General features: G+C 33.9%; 1 protein-coding gene across 2 annotated transcripts in view; it reads left to right on the top strand.

The window, feature by feature from the left end:
• The window catches only part of LOC106883440 (adenomatous polyposis coli protein), a 188,252-nt gene that overhangs the window by 64,156 nt on the left and 98,774 nt on the right, over nt 1–25,322 (top strand). For both annotated transcript variants that reach the window (XM_052967125.2, XM_052967124.2), the window contains exon 2: nt 22,695–22,820. The gene's annotated coding sequence lies outside the window, so the exon portion shown is untranslated. The remainder of the gene's footprint in view (nt 1–22,694; nt 22,821–25,322) is intronic.

Genomic DNA, 25,322 nt, shown 5'->3' with positions numbered 1-25,322 from the left:
AACAAACAGAAAACATGGACGTTAAATGATGATGATGATGATGATTTTAAAATAAGAAAACATTGGATAATGTAGTTCTAGGTACACAGTAGTAGTTGTTGTTGTTGGTGGTGGTGGTGGTGGATGTTGTTATTATTATTCTCACCATCATCATTATGATTAGTAGTAGTAGTAGTGTACAAGAGTTGATTTAATTTCATGATTCTAGGACAGAATGTTCATTTGCTGAAATGCTTTTGACCGAGAGTCTGCTCATGCAGACTGAGCTGGGCTAAACCAATCTCTACCACAACAACAATATAAACAGCATCCTAAGCACCTAGTTTTAAACCTACATTCTCTGCATGAAAGTCTGCCCCAACATTTAATTAATTCAACAATGTTGTCCTGTTAACATCACTTATCTTTAGATGTGCAAGATATCACCCTAAGTTCACCTTCAGATGACACCACATTAAAACTTGAAGGTTGTGTGTGACCTGGCAAATTACAAAATAAAACTGGTATTAGCTCTTAGAGTAAATTTTAACAGAACAGCCGCAGTATCAAAGTTTTAATAGTCACAGTATTATGTTTAGAGAAAGAGAGAGAAAGAGATTGAAAGAGAGAGGGAGAGAGAGAGAGTGTTTGTGTTTGTATGATTTTTAGTTTGTTAACCAAAGATTGGTTTATCAATCCACCTGAGAATGCATCCCGTTAGTGATCTAAATTAAAACCTTTCATCAAAATTTCATGTTAATTATGCTCTAATATAGCAAAAGGGGTTAAAGGTGTGACATTTGTTGTAAGTTGGTGTGATTCCCTTTAGTCAAATTCTTAGTTCTGTGCTATCTATTCTTCAAAAAAGAAGTGGTTTTCAATTGCATCTGCTTTTGATTGATTCTTTTTTTGGTTGATCTCAGGTTCAGCCCCACTGTGTGACACCTTGAGCGAGTGTCTTCTATTAATAGCGCTGGGTTATTGTAGATTATGAGTGGATTTTGGTAGATTATGAACCATCAGCATTTTAACCGTATGTCAATAATTTAAATTCATAAGAATGTCTTATATTGGTACAGGACCACAAATTTTCAAGGGAGGTGTGTAATCAATTAAATTGCACACAGTATATTGTACATTTTTTTATTAATGTCAAGGAAATGAAATGCAAAGTTGATCTTGTTGAGATTTAAACTCAAAATATAAAATTATAAAACTAAATATAAAACATATTTTTAATTATTTCTTTATTGCCCACAAGGGGCTAAATAAACACAGAGGGGACAAACAAGGACAGACAAAGGGATTAAGTCGATTACATCGACTCCAGTGCATAACTGGTACTTAATTTATCGACGATGAAAGGCAAAGTCGGCCTCGGTGGAATTTGAACTCAGAACGTAACACCAGACGAAATACCGCTATACATTTCGCCCGGCATGCTAACATTTCTGCCAGCTTGCTGCCTTAAACATTTTTGTCTGGCATTCAACTGTTACTGCAACTCTAGCACCCTGAGATTCACTGTACTGATTGTAGCCTGCAAACTTAGAGATTTTTCTTTCTGTCCTTGTAAGAAATCATTAATAAATAATAATATAAAATCTGAAAATAAGAAGAAGAATGTAGAATTGAGTTGAAAATAATTTATATTTTATTATTCTGATAAACTAAATCCAGTATTTTAAATTACTGCACAAATAAACTTTTGCTTTTAAATTTGGCTTATTTCTGTTATTTTTAAAAGCAAGAGCCTGCACTTTCTCTATTCACCCCCTTAGGATTCCCTTCTGCTCTGGTATGCTACTCATATTTCATAGCTCGAGAAAACAACTAGACCCAAGCAAAACCTTATTTCTCTAGGGTTTCATTGAGATTGCTCCAAAATTAAAACAGCAGCATAATGCTTATGTAGCTTCTGTTAGAAAGCAAAATCATATTAGGTAGCCAACTTCTGTTGTAACTAGATGACTCTTTTGTTGTTTGTTTAGTTACTTCCTTACAGTCTACCTACTAAAGAACTCAAAAAGCTGTTCTTTAGATTATAGTTTCAGAAAGGTTTCATTCTTTATTATATGCTACTGATGTAAGTATGCTGTAGGTCCTTTCAAAATCATAATGACATTAAGAATTTCAGATATGTAAACTATGTTAAATGATGAATAAAAATTATAACATGAAAGATTTTTGTGTAGCCTAAGGTTAAGTGCTACAAAATACCAAAGACCTTGTGTGGTAGGCAAGAGAGATACAAACAGCCTAGCTGATGACTGATGCTTTATACAAATTTGAGTGGAGAAAGTTTGCCTGGTCATGTTGGTGCAAAGGTTGGCATTGTCATCTGGATTATGATATATGTGGTTTGAGTCCCATGGGGTTCTGTGTGCATTTTTTTTTCTTTTCTTGGATTCATGTTTTATAATAGCTCTCATTTAATTTCAGTGTAATACGATGAAAGAAGCAGATTTATAGTTATGAGAATGTGGTTGTGGAGAGTGTTTATGCTTTAGGAAGAGAGAATAAGGGCCAGGAGAAGGGAAGAAGAGATTAGTGTCAAATATTAATGAAGTGGGGATGGGGAACAGTGGTAAGGGTTATGAGATGAGTTGTGTTGGGAGATTCAATGCTATCTCATATTATAAATGTAAGGGTCTAAGATGTAAGGGAGTGGGAGAAAGAACATGAACGATAGACAAGGTGAGTAGGGTTAGGAATCCAAACAGGGCTAATTGAGGGCAGGGGGTGGGGGCATGGTGGTTGGCCAGGTTAAGAAGTGAAGGAGGTTTGAAGTATTGTGGGTGTAGGCCAGAGAAGAAGAGATGAGAAGGTGTTAAGGAGGTGGAGAAGCTGTGTGGAGAGTAGAGTACAGCAATGGAAAGGAGATGTATGGAGGGTGAGGGAACGGTAGGTGGATGCAGCAAGAAGGGTGATGGAGAGTGTAGTTGGAGGGTACCATAGAAGTTGGTGGGAGGGAGGAGAGCAGAGAAAGCATCCCAGACAGGGAGGCTGTGAAGAGGTTAAAGTGGGAGAAAGAGAAGCTGGCAGATATTGAAATAAGGAGTGAGAGTGCTTGGAAAGCAGAAAAAAGCATCTTGGGTAAGGAGACTGTGCAAAGATAACAGTGAAAGAGGTGTAAGGGGGGGGGGGCAGTGATGAGTATGAAAGTGGTAAGAGAAAGAAAGGCTGGTGAGACAAGAAAGTAGAATGAGGAGAAGAAGACCATAGAGGTAGGAGGAGAGCAGAGGAAGACAGCTGCATGAGCATTCTAGATGGAGAGGTCATGAAGAGAGAACAGTGAGAGAGAAGCAAGAAAGAAGCTGCAGGTGAATGCAGTGAGAGCATCCCAGCAAACAGGGTTCTTTCTACCAAGCTTGCCCAAGAGGGTGTTTTCTCTCCTGTTCTGTATTCTATCTTTTAGCATTAAAAAGAAACTAGTAAAACGAGACATTTTTTATATTTCAAAATATCTCAACTAAGATTTTATGTCATATTATAAATTTATGATGATTTTAAGTATATACAAGGCCTCATCCCAACACCAAACAAGAGATACATACATGCACACAAACATGTAAGCACATACGTACACATGGATATGGCAGATGCATATGAGGAATAGACCAAAGCTGAGAATGAAGAATACCCTCAGTTAGTGGTAAGACAAAAATAATTGCTGCATTGATTGGGTAGTTACAGCTGCACCCAGTTTGGTGTTGTGGCTTACTTTATTGACTCCCAAACCGTGAAAGGTAACATTAAACCTGGCAGGATTTGAACTCAGATTGGAAAAGTACATAAGTAAATAGAGTTAGTCATTTTGTCCAATGCTCAGCTAATTCTACTAATTCACTTGTTTCATAATAGCTTCATAAAACTCAGTTGTGTGTATGTATATAATATGTAGATGTGTGTGTGTAAAGAAACACTGTGGGGTTTTGTGCTTGTGAGTAAAATGAAGTTATACAAACCCCCTTTATGCTTTCATCAGTAAGCAAGTCAGGTAAAATTTATATGCTTATATAATTTATATGTGGCAATAACAGCGTATCTGGTTTCTTCTGAAACAGTCCTGATTTTATTTATCTTCAAGAGAATTCTTTACCCCATGCATGTGGCACATGTACGTGTAAGTGAGGGTGGGGAGGATATATATATATATATATATATATATATATATATATATAATATCATTATTAATCATAGGGCAGCAAAAGAAATTTTAGAAATTTAATTTACCACCACTCGCTGACTATATATATATATATATATATATATATATATCTGTATATTGCTTTGATGTTATATCTTGGTTAACAATGTTATTCTTATATGCAGCATTAAATTTAAATCCATTTCCATTTTTCTTTTCTTGTATATCTGGATGTAGAAATGGCTGTCTACTTAAAATGTTCACTTTGTAACTATATAATTATATAATCTTTGATTTGATCACACTGTGCAGTTTTTGGGATAAATGTGTTGACAATAAAGCTGTGTGAGTAAAATTTGGTAGATGGAAACTGAAATGCTACCCATATATACCTCAGACATCTGCCTTTGTCATTGTGTATCCCTCTTCCCTCTGCCCATTCACACTGCACACACTCTTCTTATTTCTCATCTAGCTGTGATTTTATTATTCTGTTGCTCTCCACTTTTTCCCTTTATGTATTGCCACCTATCATATCCTCTTCTTTGATCCACTTCTATTTTCTTTTAGCTTCACCTCGAAACTGAGATTTACCATTGACCATGCCTCTCCTCATGTTCACCATTCATTGCATCGCTTTCCTTTCACACTCTTGTAAACCAGGTCGCCCAACTGTCCTTAATTTTTTTCCCTATCCTCTCTCTTTATCCACCATCTTGTACCTTAAGGATATGTTCTGACACCTTATCTTTGACATCCTTTCCCTCTTTCCAACTGGCTTAGCCATGTATCTTCTTCACAGCAATGAATCTTCTCCCATCCCTCTGTTATTCTTAAGCCTCTCAACACTTAGCATGAAGCCACCTCTCTCAATACTGCAGCTCCACACATTCTAGGGGATTTGTCTTGTGAGTTAGTTGGTGACCTCACAAGTGCTGAACATTGGTGCTCAATGTAGTCCTGATCTGGTTGATCAGATCCTGGTAGAAAGGAGTTTCTAAGAAACAAAATATTATTTATTCTTTTCAAAGTGTTTGGTGTTCAAGGTGATTACTTTCTTGTTGTTTGGAACATGTAAAGACATGACATGTATTTCTGACATTTATCTGTAGAGATGCACTCACACCAATGTCAGAACTTGCAATGAAGAGATTGGTTTCTTTGAATTATGTAATGATATACTCCAAGGATGCATCATATCTGGTATCTGTTACCCTGTTCACTTATATAGTCAACTTGATACTGCAACATGCTGTTGAAATGCATCCAGATGTTAAAATCTCCTCCCACGCAGAAATCATAGACAGATCTCAATTATGCTGGAGCAGGTATGGCTATGTAATAAGAAGTTAGCTTCCCAACCACATGGTTCTGAGTTCAGTCCCACTGCATGGCACTTTGATTAAGTATTTTCTACTACAGCCCCAAAGCCCCTTGGGTATATTTAGTTGACAGAAACTGAAAGAAGTGTGTGTGTGTGTGTGTATAATCATCATCATCATTTAACATCTACTCTCCATGCTGGCATGGGTTAGACAGCTTGACTGGAGCTGCAGAGCTGCACCAGGTTCCAGTCTGATTTGGCATGGTTTCTACAGCTGATGCCATTCCTAATGCCAACCACTCCAGGAGTGTAATGGGTGCTTTTACATACCCCTGGCACAGGTGCCATTTACATGACACCAGCAACAACCACAACTATGATTCATGGGTGGGTGCCATTTACATGGAACTGGCAACAACCACGACTACTATGTGTGTGTGTGTGTGCGTGTAAATACACTCTGTCCAACCCATGCAAGCATGGAAAGTGGACATTAAACTGATGATAATAATGATGTAGTGTTCTATACTATGTTGAACTTCAAGGTTACAGTGAATGAACATGCACAATAAATAAGTCTTACCTTCTTTTTTTTTAAGACAATAGATTGTGATTTGAAGGAGATTAGACTGCTTTTTCTGGCAAGTAATGTCACGATGTAGAAGCTTCTTTATTGATTTGTTGCTATAATTTCATTTCATAAGCATGTGATATTGATAAAACATTTATCCAATTGATGAGTGATATGAACTGCACAGTGTGGAAAAGGCTAAAAATTCGAAGCTTGCTGATACAAAAATCATGTTCTGATTCAGTAAAGAGAAACGTATGAATTGATTATTTTTTTATTTCATTTTGAAGTTCAAAGATTTCATAATTTAGTATTTTGGTTTGTTTATTTTTATTTATTCAGCGTTTATATTTTTTGATTTGAAAATATATAGATAGAAATAGCAATAAAAAAAGAAAGAAAAAAACCCCAAAGAAATACCCATGTATTCTGAATGATAGACATTTTAAAAATGTATTCCTTTGGAGGAAGGAGGACATTCATGATGATTAATCAATATTTAATATATGTGCTAAACCAATAGTGTTTTCATTAATTGTAAATATATATATATGTATATACATAAATATACGCATATATATGTATGTATGTATATATAATACACATTCCATCTCTTATTTTATTAATACTATATATATATATATATATATACACCCCAGCATAGCCACAGCTTTAGAGCTGAAACATAAAAGTATATCTGCATATATTTGTGTGTGTGTGTGTGTATTATATATATATGTATGTATATGTGTGTGTGTATCTGCATATATATGTGTAGTATGTATGTATATATACATCTGTACACATAAACACACACACACTTAGATTTAGAACAGTGAAGAATTAAAAATTGATGATGATGATGATAAATATTGGCATCTTGTTTCAATGTTGCAATATTTTGAGTTAAAAATCTCTCCCCATCCCCTTCCTTGGTGTCAGTTGACTATGCTTTTCAACTATTTAGATCCATAAAATAAAGAATAGTGAATTCTGGTATTTGATTCAGTCGATCATATATCCAACCACCCTCCTCTTCCAACACACACAACACATTTCCTTTACAAAAATTAGGCCTTGTACTTAATCTAAGAAATCACTGTCATAAAGTAGGAATAATCTCCTAGCAAACAACATCCTTGACTTTGTTTCAGCTATTTAGCTTTTATTGGTTTCAATCATAGCAATGTGTGTGGTCTTGCTGGAGCACCACCTATTGTATAGTTGATTACATTGACAATTGTACTTATTTTATGGATCTGAAGAGGATAAAAAGCAAAATAAACTTGGGTTGTGTTTGGTGAATGTGTGCCTCTGTTTCTGCCTCAGCAGCTCTCCTCAGGTTACACACATTACCATCTTCTCATTGATTCAGGACTCTAAAAAAAAAATCTTAACAAGCCAGAAATCCTGCAGAGATGTTTAAGTTCAATAAGGCTTGCACAATACATCATAGACTCTCTGCACTGTACTGACGATACCTATGGAGACAGAAACCAATCAAGCTTTTACTGAATGGTATGTCAATTTCAGAAACTTCTTGATGCTTGTTATTATCTCCCCTTTTCATTTGGAGTTGCTTGCAATTACCACAACACATTTGCTTCTTCCTTTCTCAAAAGGAAGATAATTTCATTAAAATCATGAATTGATTTTTATATGGTGTTTGATATTCCATTACTTATCTCTGTTGTCGATATTCATGCCACTGGCTACTCTGAGTTATTTCTCTCATCTCAGTTTTCTCTTATATATGCATGTGTATGTACATATATCTGTGGGTGTGTGTATGTCATCATCAGCCAAGTGTTCACCCTGTGTCCAGAGGTTGGCTTGCCAGAACTCTCCAAGTCTCTATTGTGCTGTATGCATACAACTGGCCAAACTCTTGTTTCCAATTCATTCTTTGATGTTAGTCTACAAACGTCTTTTGACATCTCTTGCTCTCTTCCTTTCCACACTTCCTGTCAGGGTGGTCTTGGGCACTGATTCATGATGTGTCATATGTCCAAAGTGTGATAAGAAGTTTGCTTCCTTAACACATGGTTCTAGGTTCAGTTCCACTGTGTGGCATCTTGGGCTAATGTCTTCTACTTATATACTAAGCTTTGTGAGTGAATTTGGTAGATGGAAACTGAGAGAGACCTATTGTGTGAATATATATATATATATATATATATATATATATATATATATATATATATATATATATATATATATATATATATGTGTGTGTGTGTGTGTCTTTGTATCTGTCTCCCACTACTGCTTGACAATGGATATGTATGTATTTGTGTGCATGTGTTTATGTGCATGTGTGTGTATGTATATAAATATATATATATATATATATATACCACACACACACACACACACACACACACACACACACACACACACACACACAAGGTGTGTATATATGTACATATGTATTATTTTTTACTTGTTTCAGTCATTTGAGGCACTGCCTTGAAGAGTTTTAGTCAAATTAATCAGCCACAATACATTTGTTTTTTCAGCCTGATACTTTTTATATTGATCTCTTTTGCCAAACTACTAAATTACTGGGGAATAAACACACCAACACCAGTTGTCAAGCAGCAGTGGGAGATAAACACAAAGATGCATACACATAGCTATATATATATATTACATATAAACAACTGGCAGAAACACCTGGCATTGCCCAGGAATGAAATTGTTCCTTAAATATTAGAAGACAAAAGCAAAATATGTTGTATAGAAATTTGTTATTCTAAATTCAATTTATTCTTCAATTGGGATACATGATGAAATAAATTCTGAATTCATAATACAAAAAAAAAAATGATAATAATAAACGAAAATACGAAATTTACCACTTTTATGAAGAGAGATAAATTTTATCACATATGTTGAAGGAAATTATGTAAGAGCTTCTGGCTAAACAACATTCTTTGTTTCCTGGTTTGGAGCATAGACAAATAAGTCTTGCAAACTACTAACCCTGGAGCAACCAACATAAGTTGACCATGAGAAAATAAGGCTCAATTAATTGCAAGCCACTAGATTTCAAAGTCTGACCTTGAGGTTTATTAATAGACATTGCGAAGCAAAGTCACACTGGGAATTGTGTTTGTTTGAATTCAAATGGCACGTCTGTTGGTGTGATTGGAATTTTTGGAATGAAAACCTCTTCCCCAGAGGCGCATCCAGTGATGATGGTAGCTTCTATTACATTAGGTGATAATGTCTTCACAATCAACCTTGTCCCATTGCATAATTTAGGAGGATCTACATTTCTTAGAAGCATTATTGAGATTCCTACTTCAGAAAAAGTTTATGTTGAGGAGTTCCAGGTGGCTCAAGAGAATTTAGGAACTCTGTTGAGTAATGGACAGCTTGATTTTCACCAAGGACTGAATCAATTGATTTGTACTCCTTAATGACTGTTGGAATCTTATTTGTTAATTCATGGTTAATCCTTGCTACTGTCTCATTTTTTGGATCAAGAATTGCCCTTTCACACAACCATTTATGTGAATTATAATTATTACGTAAGTCTGGAAATATCCTGTTCTTCAATTCAGCTGGGGAATTCACCATGATAGCAATATGAGCCAAATTGATATAACCATTCCCATCAAATGGTACTTTGCCATTTCTTAAGTGGAGAAACCAGGTTGAAAACTGTTTTACACATTGGTCCCCATGTAATAAAGCTCACATGCTAGTATTGAAGGAGAATTTATGCACTTTATTCCATAAGTGTGAAGACAATACATGCTTTTATTTCATCAGATCTTGTTCCTCTGGGGTTTTCTGTCTAATCTCTTACCGACCTATTGTCTCATTGGCAACTCTGGCAGCTTGTTTTTGTCTTTGCGTCCTTTAAACATTTTCTCTTTCCTTTTTTGACTCTTGGAATTTTGCTGACATAATTGTTCTGTTTTTCCTGTGCCTCTTGTGACTCATTGGCCCTACATGCAGCAGCTCTCCTTTAGTCATTTTCATGTCTTTGCTGTCGTTGTGCAGGGGTCTCTAGTGATCTTACTCTGGCCACCTGTACTCATCTTTGTTGCTTCACTGTAGAATACTGATCAGCCACATCTACCCCGTCTCCTCTTGTAGAGAGTGTGAACATTTTACTAGGAAACTGTTTAGAAAATTAAAATGGGACTTAAATGGAAAAATAAGCGAAAGTTATGTGAATATCTTCACAAGTGTGATTGAAATAAATGGTAACTGTAGAATGCCACATGCACGCACGCACGCACGCACGCACACACACACACACACACACACACACACAAACACACACACACACACATCAAACATCAGTGTCTCTTTCTCTCCTGGTTTCCCCCTCTGTTTGTGCCATCTTTCACATTCACCTATAGAACATAACATACAATATCAAACATCAGCATCTCCCTCTCCCACTATTCCCCTCTCTTTCAACTTCTATAGAAACTTATTTTCTCTCTCTGTTTCTTTCTCTGTCTTTTTCTCATTCTGTGTTTCTCTCACTCACACATTTTCTCTCTCACCCCCTGTAATAGTTCCTCTCTTTTAATCTCTGTCTGCTTCTTTCACTCTCTCTCTCTCTCTCTTTCTAACTCACACTATTTACATTTCTCCCTCTATCGAAAAACATTGACAAGGACGAGAAGTGAAGAGACACTTCCTCACTTTGCTTGTCTCTTTCTTTCTCTCCCCTCTCACTCCCTCATTGGCATTATCCACAGACATGCAAATACACAGACATCTGCTAATATATATATATATATATATATATATATATATACATGCATTAGTTTCCTTCAGTTTGCCTCTACTAAAACTACTCAGTGATTTGGTTGGCCCAAGGTTTAGAAGACACTTTCCCAAGGTGCAAACTTCTTACCATACAGCCATGCCTGCACCTGTTGTTTGTATATTTGTCTACTTGTGTATTTGTGTTTGTGTAGGTTGCAAATGTATATGTATGAATATAAATATGTATATGTGGCTGTGTATATGTGTGTGTGTATAGATGTGTGTATGTATATGTGTGTATGTATATATATGTGTGTATATATATATGTGTGTGTATATATATATGTGTATATATATATGTGTGTGTGTGTATTTATATATATATGTATGTGTGTGTATATATATATATATATATATATACACACATATATATGTATGTGCATGTGTGTGTATATGTATGTATGTATATATGTGTGTGTATGTATGTATATATATGTGTGTGTGTATACACACACACACACACACATTCACACACACACATTCACACACACACACCTTTTGAATTAATAATAGTGTCAGAAATTCAATAAGAGCCACATCACTGGTATTGAAAATGATGGTATTTGTTATTTCCTCGAGAGACACTTGTATGGTCTCTCTATTGGTAAAGTGTAAATTTATCTCAGCTGACCAGTTAGCTCTGTAATAGGATGAGCTGGAATGCCAGTGGACAGGTTTTAAAGAACTATTGATTTCACTCTGCTATTTACTTTTCCTTCCTTCCTTCCTTCTTTCCTTCCTTCCCTCTCTCTTTCCCTCTCCCCTCCAAATCTGTTACAAAAAAGACCTTTTTTGATTATAAACATCAAAAACAATATCTGCCCTCTCTTCTTCTCTCTGGTATTTATTAAATCTAGAATCTCTGATATATGGGTTTTTTTTTTTATTGTATCTGATTATTATTATTATTATTATTATTATTATTATTATTATTATTATTATCCAGGTATGGTGGTGGTGATGGTGGTTCTTGTCATCTTTTTTTTATGCTTATGGTTGGGTTGTCTTTTTGTTGTTTTTTTTTATATGTAACGATGAGATAAAAAGCAATGAAGCAGAGTGAAATATAATAAAGAATATAAGCCTTTTGAATAAGAAAGGAAGGGAGGAGACTAAGATACAAAATAAAAACAAGGGGTAGGGGGAAAGAAAGAAAAAAAGAGAAGGAGAAGGGTGTATCAGGATCATTACGAATCTCTGTATTCCATTCTTAGTAAATGTATTGATCTCTCTTTCTTTTTCTTCCCCCCTCCCCCTCTATCACTCATCTACCTCAAGATGAAAAAAAAATATCCGAATTACTACTAAGCAACAGTAGTAGCAGCAGCAAAGCTAAATCTACTGTTGCTGCCTTTTTTTTTTCCTTTCTGTGTTGTTTTTCTAGGCTGATTCTTTTTTTTTTTTGTTTTGTTTTGTGCCATGCATCTCGTATTTGTTTGTCAGTGATGCAGTGTGAAGCATCTGAACTACTTTCTTTCTTCCTTCCTTCCTCCTTCTTCCCCCCTCCCTTCTTTCTCCTCCTTCGGTGCCTGTTTACAACTGTCTTCCCCCAAAGAGCCTATGAATATATTTCTTCATAACGCAAAGAGAAACCGACGACGGTGGTGGCAACGATTGTTGTTGTTGTTACTGTTGTTTCTGATAGTGGTGATGATTAATGTTACTGTTGGTGATTCTCAGAGGTTGCAGTGAGACAGAGAAAAGGAAAGAAGGGAAGGAAGGAAGAAGCAACATTCCATTAATAAAACATAACCAGCTGCTGCACTCACCTTATCTCCTCCTCTGTCGCGTGGATATAAGCGTGCGCGCGCGCGCGATTATTTCTAAAGTGTATTTATTTCTCTTTGTTGTCATGGTGATTTATTTCAATTTCATGTCTACTTGTAAAATTAAAATGCAATCTTGAAGCTGTATGAATGTTTTATGTTTTGGTTATTTTTTTATTTGAGACAAAAAAAAAATGGATAGAAAGATTGATGAGAAAATTTGAAGCTAACATTATTACCTCGCCCCAACTTCTCACTCCAGTAATAAGGTCTATTTCTGATATGTTATTGGGCTTTTATCTGACCCTTTTGTTGTTCATCCTAAGTACATTTATAGAGTAAAAGATCAATTGTAATTCATAGCTTGGTCTCCCATGTATTTTTCTCCTTTCTCTCTCTCTCTTTTTTTTTTTTTAATCACAGGTTGTATATATTGACAAGTGATTTTTATTTGGGGTTCTGTGTCTCTGTGTACGTGAGTATATATATATATATATATATATATATGTGTATACTCACACATATACATATAGACACACATACACATATATTTATAAACATATATATGGCATGGCTGTGTGGTAAGAAGCTTACTTCCCAACCACATGGTTCAGTCCCACTGCGTGGCACCTTGGGCAAGTGTCTTCTACTATAGCCTCAGGCCAACCAAAGCCTTGAGTGGATTTCGTAGGCAGAAACTGGAAGAAGGCTGTCATATATATATATATATATATATGTATATATATATATATATATATATTTGTGTCTTGCAAATACTTGGTGACCCTGTCAGTGCAGGTACCACTTAAAAGCACCCAGTCCACACTGTAAAGTGGTTGGTGTTCAGAAGGGCATCCAGATGTAAAAACCTTGCCAAAACTGACTTCACCTGTGCTTGTGCCACGTAAAAAGCATTAAGTCGACTCTGCTGAGTGGTTGGTGTTAGGAAGGGCATCCAGCTGTAAAAATTCTTCCAAAACAGTCACAGAAGCCTGGTGCAGGCTTTGACCTGGCCGGTTCTTGTGGTACCATTCCACCCATGCTAGCATGGAAGACGGACGTTAAACAATGATGATGATGTATATATTTATGTGTCTGTGTTTGTCCCCCCACCATCGCTTGACAACTAATGCTGGTCTGTTACTGTCCCTGTAACTTAAGCAGTTTGGCAAAGGAGCCAATAGGATAAGCACTAGGCTTACAAAGAGTAAGTGCTGGGGTTTAATTTTTTCGACTAAAACCCTTTAAGGCAGTGCTCCAGCATGGTTGCAGTCAAATGACTGAAACTAGTGAAGGAGTAAAAGAATATACACATACATACATACATATATGTGTATTTGCGTGTGTGTCTGTGTATATATGATAAAAATTCAGTTAGGTGTTAAATAACCACCTAAGGGATATTAAATATCTAAAGAATTTACTGTTTTTTTTTACCTATATAAATAACATTGTTATGAACTATCACTCATATATGTATAATAATAGTCAGCAAACTAATTTCGAACTATATGCTTCAAGCTGTTATTTCTGAAAGAAATGAATTCATCTACACAGCTGTCTATTTTGTCTTGTTTCAAATCTATGGCAGGAGATGTTTTGTCAAATCTCTGAGTTAAACAATTCTCTGTTGTCTCAGTTCACCTAACTGTTGGAAATCGGTATAATGACATCTTCTAAGAATGCTAGTTGTAATACAATAGTGCCATTATACTTGGGGAAGTTGTTGAGATTTTTTATATCCCATCAGTTTCAAACAATGAACTGAAACTAAGCACCAATATAAGTGCGCAAATCTCCAAAACCATCCGTGGCTTTGGAAATTATATTTAGGAAAGAAGGATATTACATTGAGCATTTTCATATCTACATATCTATAATGGTTGGTTTGTACTTGTAAGACACAAGTATTCTAATTGTTGATCATGTGAGATATAGGAAACTATCATTAATAATAATAATAATGATAATGATCACTAAAGGCTAGGTCATTAGATTCACACAAAGTATATTCCTGGTAATAATGTATATTATTTCCTTTTATCAGTTTCTTGTTATGCTTTCTTAGTTAACATCTATGTGTGGGTGGCGGGTGAGGAGTGTAGTGTCTACCAGAATATGAATGCTATCAGTGAGATGTGTTAAATGTTTCGCCAATTGAAACTATATTAAAGTAGATGTTAATGTATTTATTTCCTCATGATCGCACATATATGTATATCATCATCATTTAACGTCCACCAAGCTTGGTAATATTTTCCATGCCCAGACATGTATTCCACGGAAGAAATGGACACCACCACTTGTATGAGGGTAGCAAGACAAACGTACATACAAACACATATGCACATACATAGAGTCAGCATATCAGTAAAACTCAATTCTCCAGAAAACCAACCATTTGATATTGTTTTGTTCAGGAATATAGGCATATTTTTTTCATGAATGCTTTATTAGCTACTAGAAAATCACATTTCATTACCATAATCTATACACAATGACATGCAACACAATAGCTATGAGATTTTCTTTTTGAGCTACCAACAAGCACATGAGCATGAATTCAAAAGCTATTGCAGCTGTTGCAATCTACTATTGAACAGGGTCCATAACTCTACTTACCTCAGTTGGCTGGCAAATTCTCTTCTTAATTTGTTTAAAAAAATGGTAAGAGATAATCTAACTGAATCTATCATCTCAATTTTTTGGTGAAAAAATTCATCTAAAGGAATCCTCTCTTCAACTTGTAAGTCTGTAGGTATGGCAATAAATTCTTAACTGACTTAATTGAAAACCCAAGTTTGATTCCCAGTTGGACACTACTTCACTTAGATTAGGTAATGTTCTTAAGAAAGACTTAAAAGTTACTCTCCAATCATACATCTGACCCATGTATATCAGAAATCATTTGTGTGTGTTTTTAACGCTAACTATGAAAATTCTCTCAATTCTACACAAGCAGAACTATATTTTTCATGTGTAAAAGAATCGAATTCACATGATGATTGGGGCTATTTTTGTTGCACTTTCACTGGGTTGAAATGTCCTTTAATATCATGATATGGAAAATTTCATTTATAAAAACTGAAATACGAAAGTATCTTTTAATTTCAAGAACCATTTAAGAATAAAAGCCTTCCTTTCATATATATATATATATATATATATGCCATGATAGATCGCTGACCACAACATTTATATTTTTTTTCTCCTTGTTTCTTTCTGTGTTCCTTTCAGTTAAAGAGCATAGGCTCGAAACATCAATGATTTTCTCTATTCCCAAGCATTATACTAATACATCCATTTGTTGTTTACACCACCTGTCTTCGTCTGTTGTTTTTTTCGTAAATTCGCCCATATATATATATATATATATATATATATATATATATATATATATAGAGAGAGAGAGAGAGAGAGAGAGAGAGAGAGAGGGTGGGGGAGGGGGGGACATACATACAAGTTCTGAACATTGTCAAAAGATTAGGTTTGATAATCAGGGAAGGTATTTTTATCTCGAAAACTGAAACTCTGAAAGAAGCCCTTATATGCTAAAGTGTGCAAATCTGCTTCAAATTATTTATCTCCCATTTTCATTGTTTTAGACAGACTGTTCTAATCTTCTCTCCTATTAACTGTTTTGCGCTTTTGAAGCTATTGCAAAAAGCGTGAACTCTTGGAAATGTAATTGATTTCAGGATCTCATGAGGAAGCTATTGAGGAGTGGTTTCCTCTTATCTACTCTAACATACATGGTAAGATTTCATCTCAGCATTGCATGATAACAGAACATTTGTTAATAAAACACTGGTTCTGTGTATACAGTTGTAAAACTTGAGTTGCTCATTTACAGCAAGGTGGATTTCGTGCTGCTTATTTACACCAAGGTGGATTTAGCAAGTACACTTAACCCTTTCCTTAGTTATTATAACCTTGATCTCTAGGTATGATATGAATCACCAATTCTCTCTTTCTCTCTCTCTCTCTTTCTCTCTCTCTCTCTCTCTCTCTCTCTCTCTCTATCTATCTATCTATCTACCTCTCTGTGTCTGTAAAATAGAGAGAGAGAGAGGGAGAGAAAAAGAAAATAAGCCTATTGACTTAATTGACCAGCTGTGACTTTTGCTCTCATGCATATTTCTATCAGTCTGACTCATTTAATAGCTGTGATCAATAGACTAAATCCCCCAAGATCTAAACATTATATCCTGGCTATTTTTCCTTTATGGTCTATTTCTTTCGAAAAGGATTGAGAATTATTTTTCTCTCACTTTTTATTCAGTATTTTTGAAGAACAAGAATTTTTAGTCTAAATATAGTTAGTCTTCCTCCTCTCCTTCCCACCCACCCCCATTGTCATTGACCAATAAGCAAGTCTTCGAATTCTATTCCCTAATCCATGAGCATTCAGTCTTGGCGAAAACTTTAAAGTGCTGTTCACTGAAATGGAGAATTATTAGAGCAAATGAACCTTTTCATAGAATGCTGTCCCTTATTGTGAATCAGACATCACACTATGTTTCATTGCATTACAAGAATCAATGTAAAACTTGAAAGAGATGTTTAGGCCAGTTAAATTTCACACATCATGCATATATGTTGTGACCAGTTCTTATTTACAGAGTTGTAACAGAGTAATGACCTCTCTTTCTCTCTCTCTCTTCTTTTCAATAAATTCCTTGTCTGCATAGTTGTTTCATTGCTACCAGCATGCTAGCTTATTTTTAATTATTGATTTGGGTTTAGCTTTAAATGTCCATTAATTGAATTCCTATACAAAAATTTACTGACTCATACAGTCTTGTATAGTTATTGCTTCTTTCACTTTAAAGAACATTTGTTACAACTGACTTGTTTGTACATATTATCACACCTTATAGATTATAGTACATATATGATCAAACAAAAGAGCAGCTACATGGTCATACAACCTGCTAGAAATAACAAACTTCAGTCCTACTTTACCACCTAAAAATAAAATTAAAAAAGGGAATTTTTAAAAATAATAAAAAAATTAAAAAGGGGGACAGGTTTGCCTCTGATCATAGGTTTACTCAGAGTGCATTTGGGGCTAAGCAACAACTACAATATAGTCATAGATATAGAAAAAGACTGCACCTTGGCTGATGCACTTTTGATCATAGGCCTTTTGGGTCAGAATAAGCCTTGGACTTAACAATAACATTAGTAGATATATTCAACTGTGTAATTTGATTCTACTACAAACCACTTCATATAGATATCATCCAGCTATAAAGGAGAACATTTTAACTTAGAGTTACTTGTGTAAGTGAGAAGTAGGGAAAATAGATATCAGATGATAGCATATGGGATTAGAAGTTCCAAAGCTATGAAAAACAATCGTAAATCTGCTTAGTTGATAAAGATAGAAAATTATTAAGTGTTTTAATTTTCTAATCGAGCTAAGATGCCATGCAGTGGGACTGAACCTGGGACCATGTGGTTGGGAAGTAAACTTCTTGCCACACAGCCATGCCTGCACCTATTACACATTTGTTCAGAGCTGATGATTCCATCAGTACCCTGATTTTTTTCACAAGGCCCTCTGAGTTGCAGGGGAGTGAGTGAATCTTGAGCATCAAACAAACAGATAAACACTTTCTCAAATATTGAATGTAGTTTCTCCCATTTGTTCTGCTCGTATTCTGCTGTACTGTGTTCTTGTGGCAAACTAGCCTAAACGTTTTTAATCTATCTTAGTGATTATTAGACATCAACAGATATTAGAAGTCTTATTTCATGATTGCTTGGTTGGTACAAATTGTATCTATCCCCACTCCCTGCAACACTTGGGAATGCCAACAGCAACAATGAAGATAGATGCAAGGGATTTGATTTTTCTTTTTCAAAAAAAAAAAAAAAAAAAAAGAGCAAAGAAAATTCTATATTGTTTTTGCTATTTTTACTCACTACTGCTATAACTGCTAAATTTTCTAGAATAAATTCCTTAATTTTTTAACTACAAAACAAAAAAGAAAGAAAGAAAGAAAAATTATGAATATATAACATAAAATCTAACTACTTAAATAATACGAAATCTTGAGTAGCTGTAATTATAAGTGACAAGCTATAATGTAAGGAAATAATGATGGTCTGCAACAGAAAGAGAGAAATCAGGACAAGAAGAGAAAAGCTTTTCAGATTCTTCAGTGGAGTACACAGCTTGAAATATTAAGTTTTCTTTTTCTTCTAACATATCGCGCTTGCTTTTCACTTTTATTTATTTATTTTGGATTTTGTGTGTGTGTGTGTGTGTTTTCAAGTGAATTTTGTTATTAATATGCTATTGTTATGTCTACCTTGTGTTGGGCTGGAAAACAATTTTATTAACAATAGCAACAAAAATGCTGTTAATTCAGTTGTTAATCAGTTGTCATTTATTATGCAATCAAATATTCATTTAACAACTTTTTTTAATTTTCTCTCCTCTCTTACACACGCATACATACATTCATATATACACACATACGCATGCACACACACACACACACACACACACATACATACATAAGAGGAATTCTTGAAGGACCAGCTACATGCCACTGGAGACAGTAGAGAAGGTGTCTCAATCTTTCTAAAAAGGAGTGACTGGTAGTGTCAGCAATTTGCCACTTGTACAGTTTCTGTTTAATGTTCTAAACACCAGCTTTATGAGAGACCTGCTACATGGTTGTTCAACCTGCTAGAAATAGTAGCCAAATTCCCCTCAAATCTCACCTTATCATCTTCTAAAAAATATGGACACGGATATTGTAGTTCAGTGTACACTATGCCTGGAAATATAGAGGGATGCTTTTATCATAGATCTGCTTAATTATATTTCATCTTAGATTAAACACCAACAACAATATCCAATAAATGTATTAATTACTTTACTTAATCCATCTTCAAAATACACATAGTATATTATATTTCATTTGAAATATCATGATTATCATTTCAATAACTCTATAAATGTTCAATGGTTATGTTAATCTAATATATAAAGTGCAACATTACTTATGATATTTATTTTCTTACATTCATCAACTCAGAAATCTTTAAACAGTAAATCATATTACTTGTTCCTTGTTCAGCCCTAGCTTCTCTGACTGAAGAAGTCCATTTGATACATTGAGGCATTATATCTCTCCCAGAGCTCTAATAATTATTCTTCTTATATTACACGTAACAGCTGTGGCTCTATATCTGTCTATATCTTCGCAACTTATCTTAGTTTATTAGTAAGTCAAACCTTGCTACATTATTGGTCATGTGACTAAGAGAAACAAAACACCTAGTAACCATGTAAAAAAAAAAAGAAAAAAAAAAAGAAATTGTGTTGAAAAATGTGTTAAACCTGATAGTGTTTGGTAGTGACAAGAAGAATATAAGTGCTAAAAATATTCAAAGTATCCCACTTCATGTTTCAGGGTGTCTTCTGTTACATTGATAGACATATATTTATGAATGTGTGTGTTTACTAACGTGTTGATCAAACAAACCATGTGTTCAGGTCATTCATTGTTATGATTTTGTAATGGTAATGGATATAGTGCTCTTAGACTTCAACAACACTCGCACCATCTGCCAAACCTGTGTCACATGACCATATTAGGTACTATCTCTTTTATTCATTTACTCTGAAATATTCTTCAATGGAATTTGTTTGTATTTTAACAATTACTGAGATTTTTTTCTTCATGGTATTTTTTCTCATTTTTGGGAAATTCAGAATGGAAACTGAGAAATAGTTCATTACAACTTTATAATACAGATTAAAAGAAAAAGATAAAGAAAAAAACTAGCTTAACTGCAGATTTTAGCTGATTCCAGCATATTAGTATTTATTTCATAAATGTTATTGATATGAGAAACTAAATGAAGAACTGAACTTGAAACCAACAAAATCCACAACTTTCTTGAATTTTCATTGAGTTGTCGTATTTCCTCTCTTACTGTGACATCTCTCGACTTGTTTTTAGTTCTGCTATTACTGTTGTCTTTGTCATACCCAAAAGAAGAATTTACTTCATTGTTATCTTAAAAGCTATATATATGTATATATATATATATCTTGAAAGCTATGTATATGTATATATATATACATATATATATATCTTGAAAGCTATATATATGTATATATATATACATATATATATCTTGAAAGCTATATATATGTATATATATATACATATATATATCTTGAAAGCTATATATATGTATATATATATTTCCACTTTCCTTTGTTTTTTGGTAGATAAGAAATTTATTACAACACTCTTGTAATAAACTTATTTTGAAATACAAATCTCTGGTTATTCTCTTGAAACACAAATCTCTGGTTATTCCAAAACTATATCTGAATAAGATAAATACATGATATAAGCTAAAGTAATATTTTATAAACACATAATAATTCACTTTGAAGAAAAACATAATGAAATTAATGATTATCTGGCTCCAAGCATTACACTAGCTATTTTTATCCTTCTTTATTTACTTGACCATTTTTCTTTTGGTCATCGAACATACTTTGCCATCAGTCTTTTAAAGTCTAAAATTATTTCTTTTTTCTTCTTTTTTTTATTATTAAAAAATGATTTGATGACTAGGTATCTAAAATATTTTACTGACACTTATTTTGCAGCAGACTCCAGGAATCACAGAGTCAACTTGTTGTGGTTTGCATTTGGAACTTGGATCTCTGATCTAGACAGAATTAACCGTTTAATCTAGCTCACTACTGTGTATTCTAAATTCACCAACCCTGTATGATAGAAAAATAATAAAATATTAAACACATGTAAAGGAATGTAGTAGATGGAAAGAGAGATAAATGTTGAGTCTTTTCCATTTGAATCCATTGAATCCATTTCCAGATCTATAATCTAGTAGCATATTCTCTCTGTGTAATCCTGTGTTTCCTCATTTTAGTATTTTTACTCTTCTTTTTCTATACTGAAATGATTCAGTTCTCAAAGTAAGATATCATTAAAGAAATATTTATTTCCATGTATGTAATTTATGCAAGAAGTGGAGTGGTTATACATACATGTACCCACACCCACACAATCACATCACCACCCATCCATTCAACCATCCATCCATCTATCTAAGGCAGCATGGCAAAATGACTAAGAATTTTTCACTGTTCACAACCACAAAGTCCTGGATTTATTCCTACTGTTTAGCATTTTGGACAAATGTCATTTTCTATAACCTCAGGTTGTCCAGTACCTTATGAATGAAATTGGGTAGACAGAATGGAAGCCTGGTGTAATTCAAAAGTAGACTCTTGTCAGTGTGACATATACTGTCACACTGATTCTATTTGAGAATCATGTTAAAGATACTCTTGTCTGTTGGATACACAACCACTTACATGTTGATTTGGTTGGTTGAACCACTGAATCTTCATCCAGAAATACCAGATCCCCTTCTACACCACCAGCAATGACATTATATATATATATATATATATATAAATCTATTACCAGTTCAAATATGCTCAAGGCATATCTGAACCTATAAGAAAGTCATTCACTGTATTTTGTCATGAAGAAAATTTCTCACTGTAGACAGATAGGTGTAAATGCAGAGAGTCAGTCTGCAGCATTCCCTAAGCAGACTATTGGATGCATGCATCTCAGTGTGGTTATCTCCTCTTCAGTACCAGAAATCAGATAGGCAAATGCTGTGAACTGATGAGATAGACAGGTCCCTCTTATTATATATCCTTCATCATATAGTGACTGGTTGCATTAGTTGGCTGCTTGCTGTAAATAAAATACAGGATGAAAGCATTTAGCAGTGATCTGTTTGAATGCAAACTTGTTGCCAGTTCAAATATGCTTGGGACATATTTAAACCCATAAGAAAGCCATTATATATATATATATATATATATATATATATATATATATATATAGAGAGAGAGAGAGAGAGAGAGAGAGAGAGAGAGAGAGAGAGAGAGAGAGAGAAAGAGATCATTCATTCATACATTAGTTTGTCCATGATTATTAGTGAATATGAAACTATTCAGATTTTTTTGATTTTTTTCTCATCAGCATGATCTGACATTAATAATGTATTTATTTTTTTCAGTGATTACCAAAACTCAAACAACACAAGGTTGTCCATACAATATAAACCAAGATCTCCTATTTATTCAGTAGTGGATTTTACACCTACTCTTCTTAATTATTCATTATTTAAAAAAAATTTTACAAGGTAAGCACCAGTTTTTCTTTCTAACAAGAAATGTAAAAAATTGTTTCATTTAAAGTTTTTAGAAAATTTAGAGCCTTCATCAGGCATAATAATGGTTCATTAAACACGAGTTAGATTTTTCAACTAATTTTCTCAATAACATTAGTATTTATATCATTGACCATGGAGGAACAATAAAAGTAAAATATTTCAAGATTTTGAATAGATAATCATAGTGTAATATTGTGATTTATTTAGTTCAGTATTGTCATGATAATCTTCTTCATTTCTCGTATAAAATATTGAATTTAAACTTTGATGCATGACCACATTTACTTGCCCTCAGTACAGGACTAACATTTGATTCATTGATCTTGACAAAGTTGAACTTGAGTGTTAAACAAAGAAGGCCATGAAATACTGAATTGTGTTTGATGTAGTCTTCTATTATTTGTTGTCCACTTCACTCCACATTACAGTTATGATGACAATGATGGCAGCAATTTTTGTTCTTCCTCATTGTTTTATTAACTGGGAGTTGAAATGTGATGATCTTCAAAATAATTTGTAGCTTGTTGCATAAATGGAACTCAGTTTAGTGTTGGTGAATTGCAAATCAATCTCCCTTCTCTTGTATTAGATTGCACACTGGGAATAAAATACATGGTATGAGTTTTCAGGTAAAATATATCTTCTTTTCTAAGTTAGGAGGACCTTATTTGATAGTTATTTAGCTGCTATTTCTAGAAGATTGAACAGCTATAGAGAGATTTCCTTGCTGGTTTGGAATCCTTTCATTATCAGGTGTCATCTGCTCTTGTGTTGAATACCATAGATTGCTATTTTGATCTTGTGCTGTCCTTATACATTCACTGAGTTTTTAAGTGTATACAATTCTAGATATTGTCCATATAATTCTATAAACTTTGTCTCGTAAAATTTTCTTAATTTTTGTTATTTTTCAGTACTTCATCATTGGTTTTATGTTCTCTACTTTTGTCACTCTTCATATTTCACTTCTGTGTAGTAGAGTGGATCATACATGACATAGTAATAGTTTCCTTCTAGTTTCAGTATTAATGTTTCTTAATAACAATGTATTTCACATTTTTTCATTTGACTATCTGGCTATCTTTTTTTTCCCCCCTATATATTACTGCTTCCTGTTTTCTTATTGCATATATGCCAGGTACATTATCTTTGGTGACTGTTCAATTGGTTTTCCTCAATTATATTTATTTGTAGAGACTTTTTAGTCTATCAATATTGCAATTTAGATTCTACCAGATCTACTTTATAATGGATTGGTTAACATTATGCTGAGACTGTAAAGCAGAGGATAATATATTTTGTGCAAAAGTTGTCCTGACAGATCATAGAAATGGAAATATCAAGACTTTTTCTTAGAACCAAACCAATGTATGAAAATATGTGTGTATGTGGGACACCTGTGATGGAAAATACCACAGAATAGCAGCAAAATTTGGTGAGAAAAATACACTAATGATTTGTTTTCAGTTTTAGAGTATTTTTCATTTGACTTGCAGTCTGAAAGTATATATGCACATACACATACAGAGTTAAATGCAGATAGTTATATATATCTGTCTATATAGATAAATACAGATAGATATCTGTATATAGAGTATTTTTCATTTGACTTGCAGTCTGAAAGTATATATGCACATACACATACAGAGTTAAATGCAGATAGTTATATATATCTGTCTATATAGATAAATACAGATAGATATCTGTATATATAGCAATAAATAAATATCTGGCGTTATGCCTATCTGAAGAATGCAATCCAATAGAAAGTTACTTTTGTGTATTATCCCCAGGGAACAATGACATCATAGCAACTTATCTTAGGAACAAAATACACTTTTAAAAAGGAATATGTACACACCCACATACTGTCTCCCATGTGTCAAGTTTTCAAAGATTAAGCATGGTTTAATGCTACATAATTTATGGAGTACTCTCTCTTTATCTCTCTCATACATAAGGTAGAATTTATATATTTGCCAGAAAGCTGTAGCTGTAGGGTAAATGAGAATGATCATAGCAACAGTGAGGCAGTGATTGAAATTTGAGATCGCAAACTGCTGCTACTCAGGGTTTTGCATTAACTACTAGTTAACAATTGATGCAGAACTCTGCCTAAACAATGTTGTGGTATCTCAGATTTGTATATGTTTGAAAATATCAATATTTTAACATATACACCTTCTTGACTTACGACTGAGTTCTGTTCCAAACGACAGCTCATAAGTCCATCTGGCCATATGTTGGATTTATATTTTTCAACACTATTTTCATTCAAACGCAACCGATGCCTGAAAGCAACTGAGTGAGAGACAGTAGCAGGCAGTTTTGTACTTATTTTATCGAATGTATATTTATCAAATTCCTAATTTTCACTTTTTCATGTAATACTGGTTTTATAAAAGTAAACACAAACATGAATAATACAGGTATACACATACTATGTATGTATGTAGGTATATATGTAGATAG

This window comes from Octopus bimaculoides, chromosome 4, assembly GCF_046866305.1.
Source record: "Octopus bimaculoides isolate indiv1 chromosome 4, ASM4686630v1, whole genome shotgun sequence".
Taxonomy (NCBI): Eukaryota; Metazoa; Mollusca; class Cephalopoda; order Octopoda; family Octopodidae; genus Octopus; species Octopus bimaculoides.
The sequence above is the reverse complement of the archived record's forward strand: the minus strand, read 5'-3'. Positions and strand labels throughout refer to the sequence as shown.